The following is a 10,865-nucleotide window of genomic DNA, read 5'->3' on the forward strand; positions in this document are numbered from 1 at the left end:
ATTGGGTAAACAGATCAAGGCAAATATGGCTCTTGAGCCCATTATGTTTTTAAAATTGAGAGTGATAAACATATTGAATGTCCTTTATTCTAAGGACGTTTTCCCAAAGGACAGAATTCGGGTTCTCAAGGAGTGAGCTCTCTGTGTTTAAAGTCTGTCCCAGTCTTTTTCACAGTGTCAGAAGAAGGGTGCATCAAAAGTTGATAGTACTCTAATTCCCTACATGGCACTAGTAAATCTAGATCCTGCTGACTAGAGCAGTTCACTCCCAGAGGACTGTGATCTTCTCATAAAACAACGGGCATTGCCTGAAAGGGAGGTATTGTTGGTAGGTAAGCCAGCGTCCTAGGGGCTGGGACTTGGCCAGCATCTCATATAACAAACATGCTGCTGATCCACTTCTGTTTGTTTTCCCAGACAGAAAAGATTACAACACATTTTAGGGCCAATGCAAAAACTTTGCCTTTCTGCGTTGTATGTATTGTAATGTATTAGCTTGCTCTCAATGGTGAGATATTTTAAACTGCTAAACAAGACAACAATATCCAACTTAAAAAACAAACCCCAAAACAAAACCCAGTTAAAAGCTCAACTGGCCAAGAGGTTATTTAATTATTACTTTTGTAAAGTGATCATCAGTGTTGGTTTTTTGTTTTGTTTTGTTTTTGCAGGGGAATAGGGGAGACTTGGGGTGTTGCCAAAGGAGAAAACATTCTATACTTCAGTAGATATTTTCTTCACTTCCTTTCACCAGGCAGTTCTGATGTAGTGGGACACATACTAGATCAAACTTCAAGACACTTGGATAGTAACTGTGCTACTTTGGGCAAATCATTTAATCTTCCTGAGCTCCAGTTCATTCATTTATAAAATGATGATAACAATACTTCCACTTAGGGCTTCCCTGGTGGCGCAGTGGTTGAGAGTCCGCCTGCCGATGCAGGGGACGCGGGTTCGTGCCCCGGTCCGGGAAGATCCCACATGCCGCAGAGCAGCTGGGCCCGTGAGCCATGGCTGCTGAGCCTGTGTGTCTGGAGCCTGTGCTCCGCAACGGGAGAGGCCATGACGGTGAGAGGCCCGCGTACCACAAAAAAAAAAAACAACTTCCACTGACTCCTGCACAGTGTGGTTAAAATGATTAAATGAGATATTATATGAACGCATTTATCAGCTGCAAGGCGTGACACTGAAGTCTGGAGGGGTCATCTTTGTTTTCCTTGGAGCAGATGTTTGTCCTGGGGCACTGGGGAAGTAGGAGAGACCCCACACCAGTTCTGTCTCATCACCCCAGGTCTGAAAGGCTGGAAGGAGAAGCAAGGGTGCATCTTTAGTTGACAACTCCCATTTCTCCATTAATAGGCACAGAGAAATAATTTTCAGCCTTCTCCCTTCCATGAAGTAAGAGTCCTTTCCTCTAAATGTTAGAGAAGCTCATTAACTCCCTGGGCTTTTCTCCAATTCTGCTACTTGATCTAGACCCATGTTCTCCCAGTACAGCAGCCACTAGTGACTTGAGGTTACTGAACTCTAGAGATCTGGCTGCTAAAAACTGTGTGGAGACGATAGTCCAAAAAAATGTAAAATACCTTAATATTTTTAACATTGATTACATGTTATAATGTTAATCTAGATATTTTGGGTTAAATAAAATATATTAAAATAAATTTTACTGTTTCTTTTGACTTTTTAAAATGTGGATACTATAAAATTTATAATGCCATATATGGGTCACTTTGTATTTCTATTGGCTAACACTGCTCCAGTCAGAGGGGAAGGAAAGACATGAGTCCTGATGGCCTTATTTACATGGCTCTTGTGTTTCTCAGTCTCTATCTGCCCTAGTGCGGGACTCTCTTTCCTTATGAGTCCAGTTCTTGGGCAGCCAGTTCATTCGAGAAGAACATGAAGAAATCAGAGGTCAATAGGAAGTCCATTCCATCACCCTGACAGCACATGGCACAAAGTAGGCACCTAGTATTCATTCATTCATTCATTCAATTTTGCATTAACTAAAAATAGACAAATTTGGTAAGCTCATATCTTTTTTTTTTTTTTTTTTGGCCAAGCCACTTGGCTTACAGGATTTCAGTTCCCTGACCAGGGACTGAACACAGGCCCACGGCAGTGAAAGTGCCAAATCCTAACCATTAGACCACCAGCGAACTCCCTGTAAGCTCATATCTTGAAAATTCACTCTTATGAATTCTGTAAAGGGAGCAATACTATGATTGGGTTTTGTACTGTCCTGTGTCCAAGTCACTTATTAAAATCTTATTTTATAGAAGGGTATTTACCTGCATTTCTTATCTCCCTTCTGAAGGTCTAGATGCCTTGAAGTCACGGAATGTGTTTTACATACCTTACTTGGTACCTAACAGGTGCAACAGCTGGTGTTGTTGAATATTATGGGTAAAATAAATAATATAATCAGTCAATTTATCTTTCTGACCAAAATGAAAATTTGAACCTAAAATGCTGTGTAATTAATTTGATGTTGATGATATATGCATTTTTAAAAATGTGGCTTAAGATACATTGAATTATCTTTTATCTGTCAGAAAAAAAATCTTATTTTTAAATCGCCTCTTGCGAGTGCATAAATTCTTCCCAGATTGAATCCTGGCAGATGAAGAAACACTTACTCCTAAAATACAATCTCCACTGACTTTTGTCATCTCAGCAACCAGTTAAAAATGGTCCCAGGAGTAAACTGACAAACCGTGTACGAAATAGGAAAACAATAAAAGAAGAACAGCCATCCCATTAACCTGGCAGATCGGGAATGAAAGCTCAGCAGGGGAATGGCACAGGTTGGGGGTATAGGGAACAGCTAAACAACACAGTGAACACGCAGCAGGCTCCTGGCCCAGCAAACCCCCAGAGTCTGAACAGCCTCCACCAGCATAGAGGGGAGGCTTGGGGGAAGGGCTGCGATCAAAGAGAAGCAGGGGAAACAGCCAGAGCAGTGTCTGCTCTTTGAGCAAAGATAATGGAATCCTCTCTGGGGTGAAGAGAATGAACACACAGAGAGATTTAAAAATACAACAAACCCGGAGCTGAGCAGACTCCTTTATTCCATGCCTCAAACTCGTCAGGATTGTCCTCAATTCAAAATCTCTCTATATTGAATTACAGGGTTAGAAAAAAATAAAAGGGCGTCCTGTTGAGTGTTTTGCAAACTGTGGGTTGCACCTCCTTAGTGTGGGAAATCTACTCAGTGGGTGGAGATTTGCGTTTCAAAAATGAAATAAAATGGAATGGAAAGTAGAAGGACTTGTGAGTACTAGGGATAAATACTGCTTTATGAAATTTTTGTCGTGTGTGTTCACGTGTATTCATGTACCTGTGTATGTGTTTGGTATCAGTAAAATGTATTTCTTATTGTGGGTATCAAACTGCAAAACTCAGTGAAAACTGATCTAGTCTATCCCTCTGCCTTGTTGTTGAGGAATACTAAAATCAATTCTAGAAAACGAAGCCTTCAGGAATAGAGATTTCATAAATCTCCACGACCAATCCTCAATTGAGGTATTCTTCTTGCATTCCACAAAGGTAGAAAATGTCAGACTCCATGCAGCCCCTCAACAAAAGCAGTCAAGTCTTTACGAAAGAGCTCCAGGATCAGGCATTTCATTCTGATGAGGTTAATGCTGTTTGTCAGAAACTGTGGGCAGCCTCCCTTTTAAGCCCCCAATTAAGGAGAAGCAATGAAAAAAAAAAAATGGTAATAGCATGCCTCAAACGTGAGGCTTCCTCTTGGCCACTACTCATTAGAGAGCCCACAAACCATGGATTCTATTTAGGGGAAGTCTGGGATGGTTTTGGGGAAGAATGAAACATTCCCCTTTCTCCTTACTCCCAACTTCGCCCTCAGCTTACTTATCTACCTTGATTTATTTCTTGAAATTTTAGTCAAATTTAGCCTGCAATTTGCTTTTTAAAAATTTTTATTTATTTTTTATCATTTACTTTTATTTATTTATGGCTGTGTTGGGTCCTTGTTGCTGCACACGGGCTTTTCTCTGGTTGCGGTGAGTGGTGGCTTCTCTTGTTGCGGAGCACGGGCTCTAGGCGCGCGGGCTTCAGTAGTTGTGGCTCGTGGGCTCTAGAGCGCAGGCTCAGTAGTTGTAGTGTGTGCTTAGTTGCTCCACGGCACGTGGGATCTTCCCAGACCAGGGCTCGAACCCGTGTCCCCTGCATTGGCAGGCGGATTCTTAACCACTGTGCCACCACGGAAGCCCCTGCAATTTGCTTTACGATTTAAAAGCTGACAAGAATGAATAGAGAAAGACCAGACAGAGAAGAGCAGAAACCGTCTAAAAGATTCTGGCAAAATGTGACGACATTCCCGGATTCACTCTAGAAAATCACCAGTGACAGAGTGACCTGATTGATTTCCATTTCTAAGTCTCAAGGAATTAAAAATAAAACCCAGCATCGACTGATGAAGCAAGGGCCAAGAACAACAGACTTCGTTATTTCCATAAAGCATCAAAGAATATGAAAGGGGAGAGAATTGTGAGGAAAACAATTCACTGAAAGAAGTCCTGAGTAAAGTTGTGTAACAATAAAAAGGCAAAAAAAAAAAAAAAAAAAAAAGGCAGATCTCTTCCCACTCATACACAAAAGAACGTACTAAAGGTTTTACAATGCTGTGGCCACTAAACACATCCTTTAAAGATGAGCAAACTTCTTTATCGCCCCAAGAAATCAAAGTAAACCATCTGAAACCCAAGCTGTAGGAAATCCTGCCGCTCAGATGAAGTATCCGCTGTGACGCTGAAATAGTGCTATCACTTTCAGAAAGCAGGAGGCTGCCTGGCTTAACCTTCCTTGATTCAGTTCAGTGAAACAGACATTCCCTCAGCTGTATCAGAGACATGGATTGTAGCTGTAATTATGGTCTGCTAATCTGGTGTAGCCTTAGTCAAACGAACAGAATCAGCACATTATCATTAGGGTGGCAACACAGTCTCTCTCCCTTGCTTGGAGGGAATTGGTCTGGGAGAGAGAAGGCTATTGAAAAGTCGGCCAGGTCTTGCGAGCTTTGCCTCTATCTAATCTTTGAGGAGCTCAGTTTCTCCAGATGAAGAAATGTGTGCCTCCCTCTCATCTCACAGAGTTGCTGGAAAAAACCACAAAAACGGCAGTGTTTAAACATGTCATAACCGGGCACTGAATTGCCATGCATGAATTTGTAACCTTTCCATCCCCTCCCTCCCACCCATCCTGGGAAACTGGCATGGAATGGGGCTCATTCTCTGTTTTTCTGTGCTTTGTTTCCCAGGCCTTCTCTCCTCTCAGTTAAGCAAGTCTGAAGCCTTGGGAACATGCTGTCATATTTTAGCTGCAGAGCAGTATTTAAGGTTAAGTTGTTGGTTACTTTCAGAGTCCCTAATTCTTAACCCGCAAAAATGAATCTCTAATAGTGGGAATTTCCAGTTAGCTGAAAGCCAGATATTGGAGAAAATTTTAAGGAAAGAGCTTGCCAATATTGCTTCAAATCATACCATGGCAGCAACACTTACCTCATTTATGAGCCGCTTACTGTGCACTTGTCTTCTTCCTTCTTCCCTCCCTACCATCACCCTTCCTCCCTCCCTCCCGCCATCCCTCCCTTCTTTCCTCCTTTCCTCCCTTCTTCCCTTCCTCCCTTTCTTCCTTCCTTTTTTTAAAAATAAATTTATTTATTTTATTTTATTATTTATTTTTGGTCACATTTGGTCTTCTTTGCTGTGCGTGGGCTTTCTCTGGTTCTGGCGAGCGGGGGCTACTCTTCATTGCAGTACGCAGGCTTCTCTCTCATTGTGGTGGCTTCTCTTGTAGCACAGGCTCTAGGCGCCTGGGCTTCAGTAGTTGTGGCACACAGGCTTGGTAGTTGTGGCTCACAGGCTCTAGAGCACAGGCTCAGTAGTTGTGGCACACGGACTTAGTTGCTCCGCGGCATGTGGGATCTTCCTGGACCAGGGCTCGAACCCGTGTCCCCTGCATTGGCAGGCGGATTCTTAACCACTGTGCCACCAGGGAAGCCCCCTTCCTTCCTTTTTTAAAAGACAATATTTTTTCAAGCAGTTTTAGGTTTAAAACAAAATCTAGTGGAAGGTACAGAGATTTCCCGTGTACTCTCTGCCCCCACACATGCATAGCCTCTCCTGTTATCAACATTAGTCAATAGAATGGTACTTTTTTTTTTTTTTTAAACCAAGGATGCTCCTGTATTGACATAGCATGATCACCCAAAGTCCACAGTTTACCCTAGGATTCCCTCTTGGTATTGTATATCTATAGGTTTGGACAAATGTTTGATGACGTAGTCATCATTATAATATCATACAGAGTATTTTCACTGCCTAAAAATCCTCTGTGCTCTGCCTATTCATCTTTCTCCTGTCCCTTCCTTTGGCAACTACCATTTTTGCTTTTTGAAGAACGTCGTATAGTTGGAATCATACAGGATGTAGCCTTTTTCTTTTTTTTTTTTTTTTGCGGTACGCGGGCCTCTCACTGTTGTGGCCTCTCCCGTTGCGGAGCACAGGCTCCAGACGCACAGGCTCAGCGGCCATGGCTCACGGGCCCAGCCTCTCTGCGGCATGTGGGATCTTCCCGGACCGGAGCACGAACCCGTGTCCCCTGCATCGGCAGGCGGACTCTCAACCACTGCGCCACCAGGGAAGCCCAGGATGTAGCCTTTTGATTGACTGCTTTCACTTAGTAACATATATTAAAGTTTCCTCCATGTCTTTTCATGACTTGATAGCTCATTTCTTCTTTCCTTCTTTTTAAACTCTGAATAATATGACATTGCCCGGATGTACCACAGTTTATTTATTCATTCACCTACTGAAGGACGTCTTGGTTGATTCTAAGTTTTGGCAATTATGCCTAAAGCTGATATAAACATTTGTGTGCAGGTTTTTGCATGGATATGTTTCCAGCTTTTTTGGATAGATACCAAAGAGTGTGTTTGCAGGATCATATGATAAGAGTATGTTTAGGTTTATGAGAGACGGCCAAACTGTCCTCCCAAAGTGGCTGTACCGTTTTGCATTCCCACCAGCAGTGAATGAGAGTTCCTGTTGCTCCACATCCTTGCCAGCATTTGGTGTTGTTAGTGCTCTGGGTCTGGGCCATTGTAATAGGTGTGTGGTGCTATCTCATTTTTGTTTTAATTTGCATTTTCGTGAAGACATGATGTGGAGCAACTTTTCACATGCTTATTTGCCATCTATATATTTTCTTTGGTGAAGTATTTGTTAAGGTCTTTGATCTGTTTTTGAATTGGGTTGTTGTTTTCTTATTGTTGAATTTCAAGAATTCTTTGTATATTTTGGATAACAGTCATTTATCAAATATGTCTGTTGCAAATGTTTTCTCCCAGTCTGTGATTTGTCTTCTAATTCTTTTGATACTGTTTTCTTGCTGAACAGCAGAAGTTTTTAATTTTAATGCAGTTAATAATAATCAATTATTTATTTCATGGATTGTGTCTTTGGTGTTATATCTAAAAAATCATTATCCTACTCAAGGTCATTTAGGTTTTCTCCTATGTTATAGTCCAGGAGTTTTATAGTTTCATGTTTTAAATTTAGGTCTGTTATCCATTTTGTGTTAATTTTTGTAAAGAGTGTAATGTCTGTGTCTAGATTCAGTTTTTCATATGCTGATGTCCAGTTGTTCTAGCACCATTTGTTTTTCTTTTTTTCCAAAATTTAAAGTTTTTATAATTTTAACGATACCAAAATAAACATTAACATGTGGATAACTAGGAGAAATGTTTGGAAAAGCTATAACATAATATTAGAATGCAGAATACATAAGGTCAAAAATAAATCAATAATAAAGGTAACAAACAATCATGTTGGATAATGAGAAAAAGTTTAAAGTTGGTCATTCAAAGAAGAGAACAATAGGGACTTCCTGGTGGTGCAGTGGTTAAGAATCTACCTGTTAATGCAGGGGACACGGGTTCGAACCCTGGTCTGGGAAGATCCCACATACCGTGGAGCAACTAAGCCCATGCGCCACAGCTACTGAGCCTCTGCTCTAGAGCCCGTGAGCCACAACTACTGAGCCCGTGTGTCACAACTACTGAAGCCCATGTGCCGAGAGCCTGTGTTCCACAACAAGAGAAGCCACTGCAATGAGAAACCAGCACACTGCATTGAAGAGTAGCCCCCGCTTGCCTTAACTAGAGAAAGCCCTCCTAACAAAGATCCAATGCAACCAAAAATAAATAAATAAAATCAATAAATTTATTTTTAAAAAACCCACAAAAAACAAAGAAGAGAAAAATAGATATCTATTAAATGCAAATATTATTGGTCTATTGAGGGAATAAACATTTAAATCATACCATGAGTTGAAATATCTACACAGATACTCTTCTGGACCCAGAATGTTCCTACTCTTCTCAGTGTGCTCCAGCTACCTGGTCTAGCAACATTTGTTGAAGAGACTATTTTTGCTTCATTGTATTTCCTTTGCTCATTTGTCAAAAATCAGTTGGCTATATTTACGGGGGTCTATTTCTTGGCTCTCTATTCTGTTCCACTGATTTATTTGGGTATCCTTTCGCCAATACACACTATTTGTTTACTGTAGCATTATAGTAAGTCTTGAAGTTGAGTAGTGTCAGTCCCCCAACTCTGTTCTCCTTCAATATTGTGTTGCATATTCTGGGTCTTTTGTCTCTCTATGTAAACTTTAGATTCAGTTTGTTGATATCCATGAAATAATTTGCTGGGATTTTGATTGGAATTGCATTGAATCCATAGATCAAGTTAAGAAGAACTGACATCTTAATGATATTGTATCTTCCTATTCATGAACATAGAATATCTCTTCATTTATTTAGTTCTTTGATTTTGTTTATCAGAGTTTTGTAGTTTTCCTCAAATAGTCTTGAGGAAATGATACATTTAAATGATACTATGTTTTTAATTTCAACTTCCACTTGTTCATTCTTGGTTTGTAGGAAATTGATTGATTTTTGTATATTAACCTTGTATCCCACACCTTCCTTCATTTTCTATCAAATATTTATGAATGTCTACCATGTGCTAATCCCTCTAGCACAGTCCCTCCTCCTGAAGCTCAGAGTTTAGTGAGCAAGGTAGAAAAATAAATATAAAAATTAAAAACATATGTTATTAGTCTAGTATCATTTAAGGGGTTTTACAATTAGCTACTCACTTTTGGTCTGGGAAGGAGACTCAACAGGAGATGAAATATGTGTTTCTTGTGTTGTATCTTCCTGTATGTGCTCTTCAAGGATTGTTGATCTTCCCACACCTTCGAAATATTCTGTGTATATAAGTTTTTGAAATTACATACTTGAATTCATTTATTTTATTTTTTATTATTATTTTAAATAATCTTTTTTCTCACCCTGAAGGTCTTTTTCAAAAATAATTAATTATATTTTATTTTTGGCTGCTTTGGGTCTTTGTTGCTGTGCATGGGCTTTCTTTAGTTGTGGCGAGTGGGGGCTACTCTTCGTTGTGGTGCATGGGCTTCTCATTGCTGTGGCTTCTCTTGTTGTGGAGCATGGGCTGTAGGCATGCGGGCTTCAGTAGTTGTAGCACGCAGACTCAGTAGTTGTGGCTCGTGGCTTCTAGAGCGCAGGCTCAGTAGTTGTGGCCCACGGGCTTAGTTGCTCCACGGCATGTGGGATCTTCCCGGACCAGGGCTTGAACCTGTGTCCCCTGCATTGACAGGTGGATTCTCAACCATTGCGCCACCAGGGAAGCCCTATCCTAAGTTTTTAAAAGAACTTTCAAAACCAAACAAACTGAAAGAACTTCATGATGAGCTATTAATTTAAAGCTTTTTAATTAAAATAGAAAAGATATTTTAGAAGAGACTCATGAACACTTTTTCTGAAAACTAAACTTTTGTCACATTCTTTCCTTAAAAATAAATTTACCTGTTGAAGATAAACAAAAAACAACCCCCCCATCCCCCCCAAAACATATGTTTTTATAAGGGACATATGAAAGAGGTCCTTTTAACTGGGCCTTGGTGGTCCAGGGTAGACTTTTTAGAGAGGTATGAAGTGAGTCTTAAGGGATGAACCTTACATGAAGTGAAAAAGCAAGAATATTGTAGATGAAGATGACAGAAGGGAGATAGATGAGAAGCAGGATGGGTTTTCAGGGATCTACATGTGACTGAGTAGCAACAGATAGGGCTGAAGAGATTAAGTGGGGTCATGCTACTGTGTCTCTTGTCAAGGACCTTGCTTTTTATTCTACAGAGATAATTTGTTTCAAGTAATTTTAGCAGCAGAAATTTTTTCCAAATGAAATCTGTGTGGCATGCCAATATAAAATTAGATTAAAAGGAAATTTAATTAGTATGCATTATTTTATAAATTAAAACAATGAAAATACTGACATTTGTTTGAATAAGAATTTGATATAGAGATTATGGATGACAGTTATGTCTTATGTTAGCCTCAGCATTGCAATTCTTTTATGTCTGAGTTTTGTTTGTTGTACAGTGGCAAGATAATTTTGATTCACAGAGATAAGTAGTTGCAAATTGTGACAGTTTAAAAATGTTATCTCAGAATCCCAGGATACTATTTTATAAAAACGATGGAAGAGAAGGTTTTGTTCTTAGATCTACGCAAAAATGAAATTTGTGTTCGAGTGACTATGAGGATGATGGCACCAACACCCAAAACTGAATGTATACCAGAGGGTAATTTCCAGGAAAAATTCAGTTTTTGACATTTTGTGTTTAAGCTATGTTATTTCAGAAGATAGGAAGCTTCTAATAACCATGGACATAACTGGTTCCTTAGAAATCAAACACGAAATATATGCGTTTTAAAGTTGTGAAAACTCATTTTCCTCTGACAT

This window comes from Aethalodelphis obliquidens, unplaced genomic scaffold (genome assembly GCF_003676395.1).
Source record: "Aethalodelphis obliquidens isolate GAN/ISIS:26980383/991018 unplaced genomic scaffold, ASM367639v1 scaffold1, whole genome shotgun sequence".
In the NCBI taxonomy this organism is placed as follows: Eukaryota; Metazoa; Chordata; class Mammalia; order Artiodactyla; family Delphinidae; genus Aethalodelphis; species Aethalodelphis obliquidens.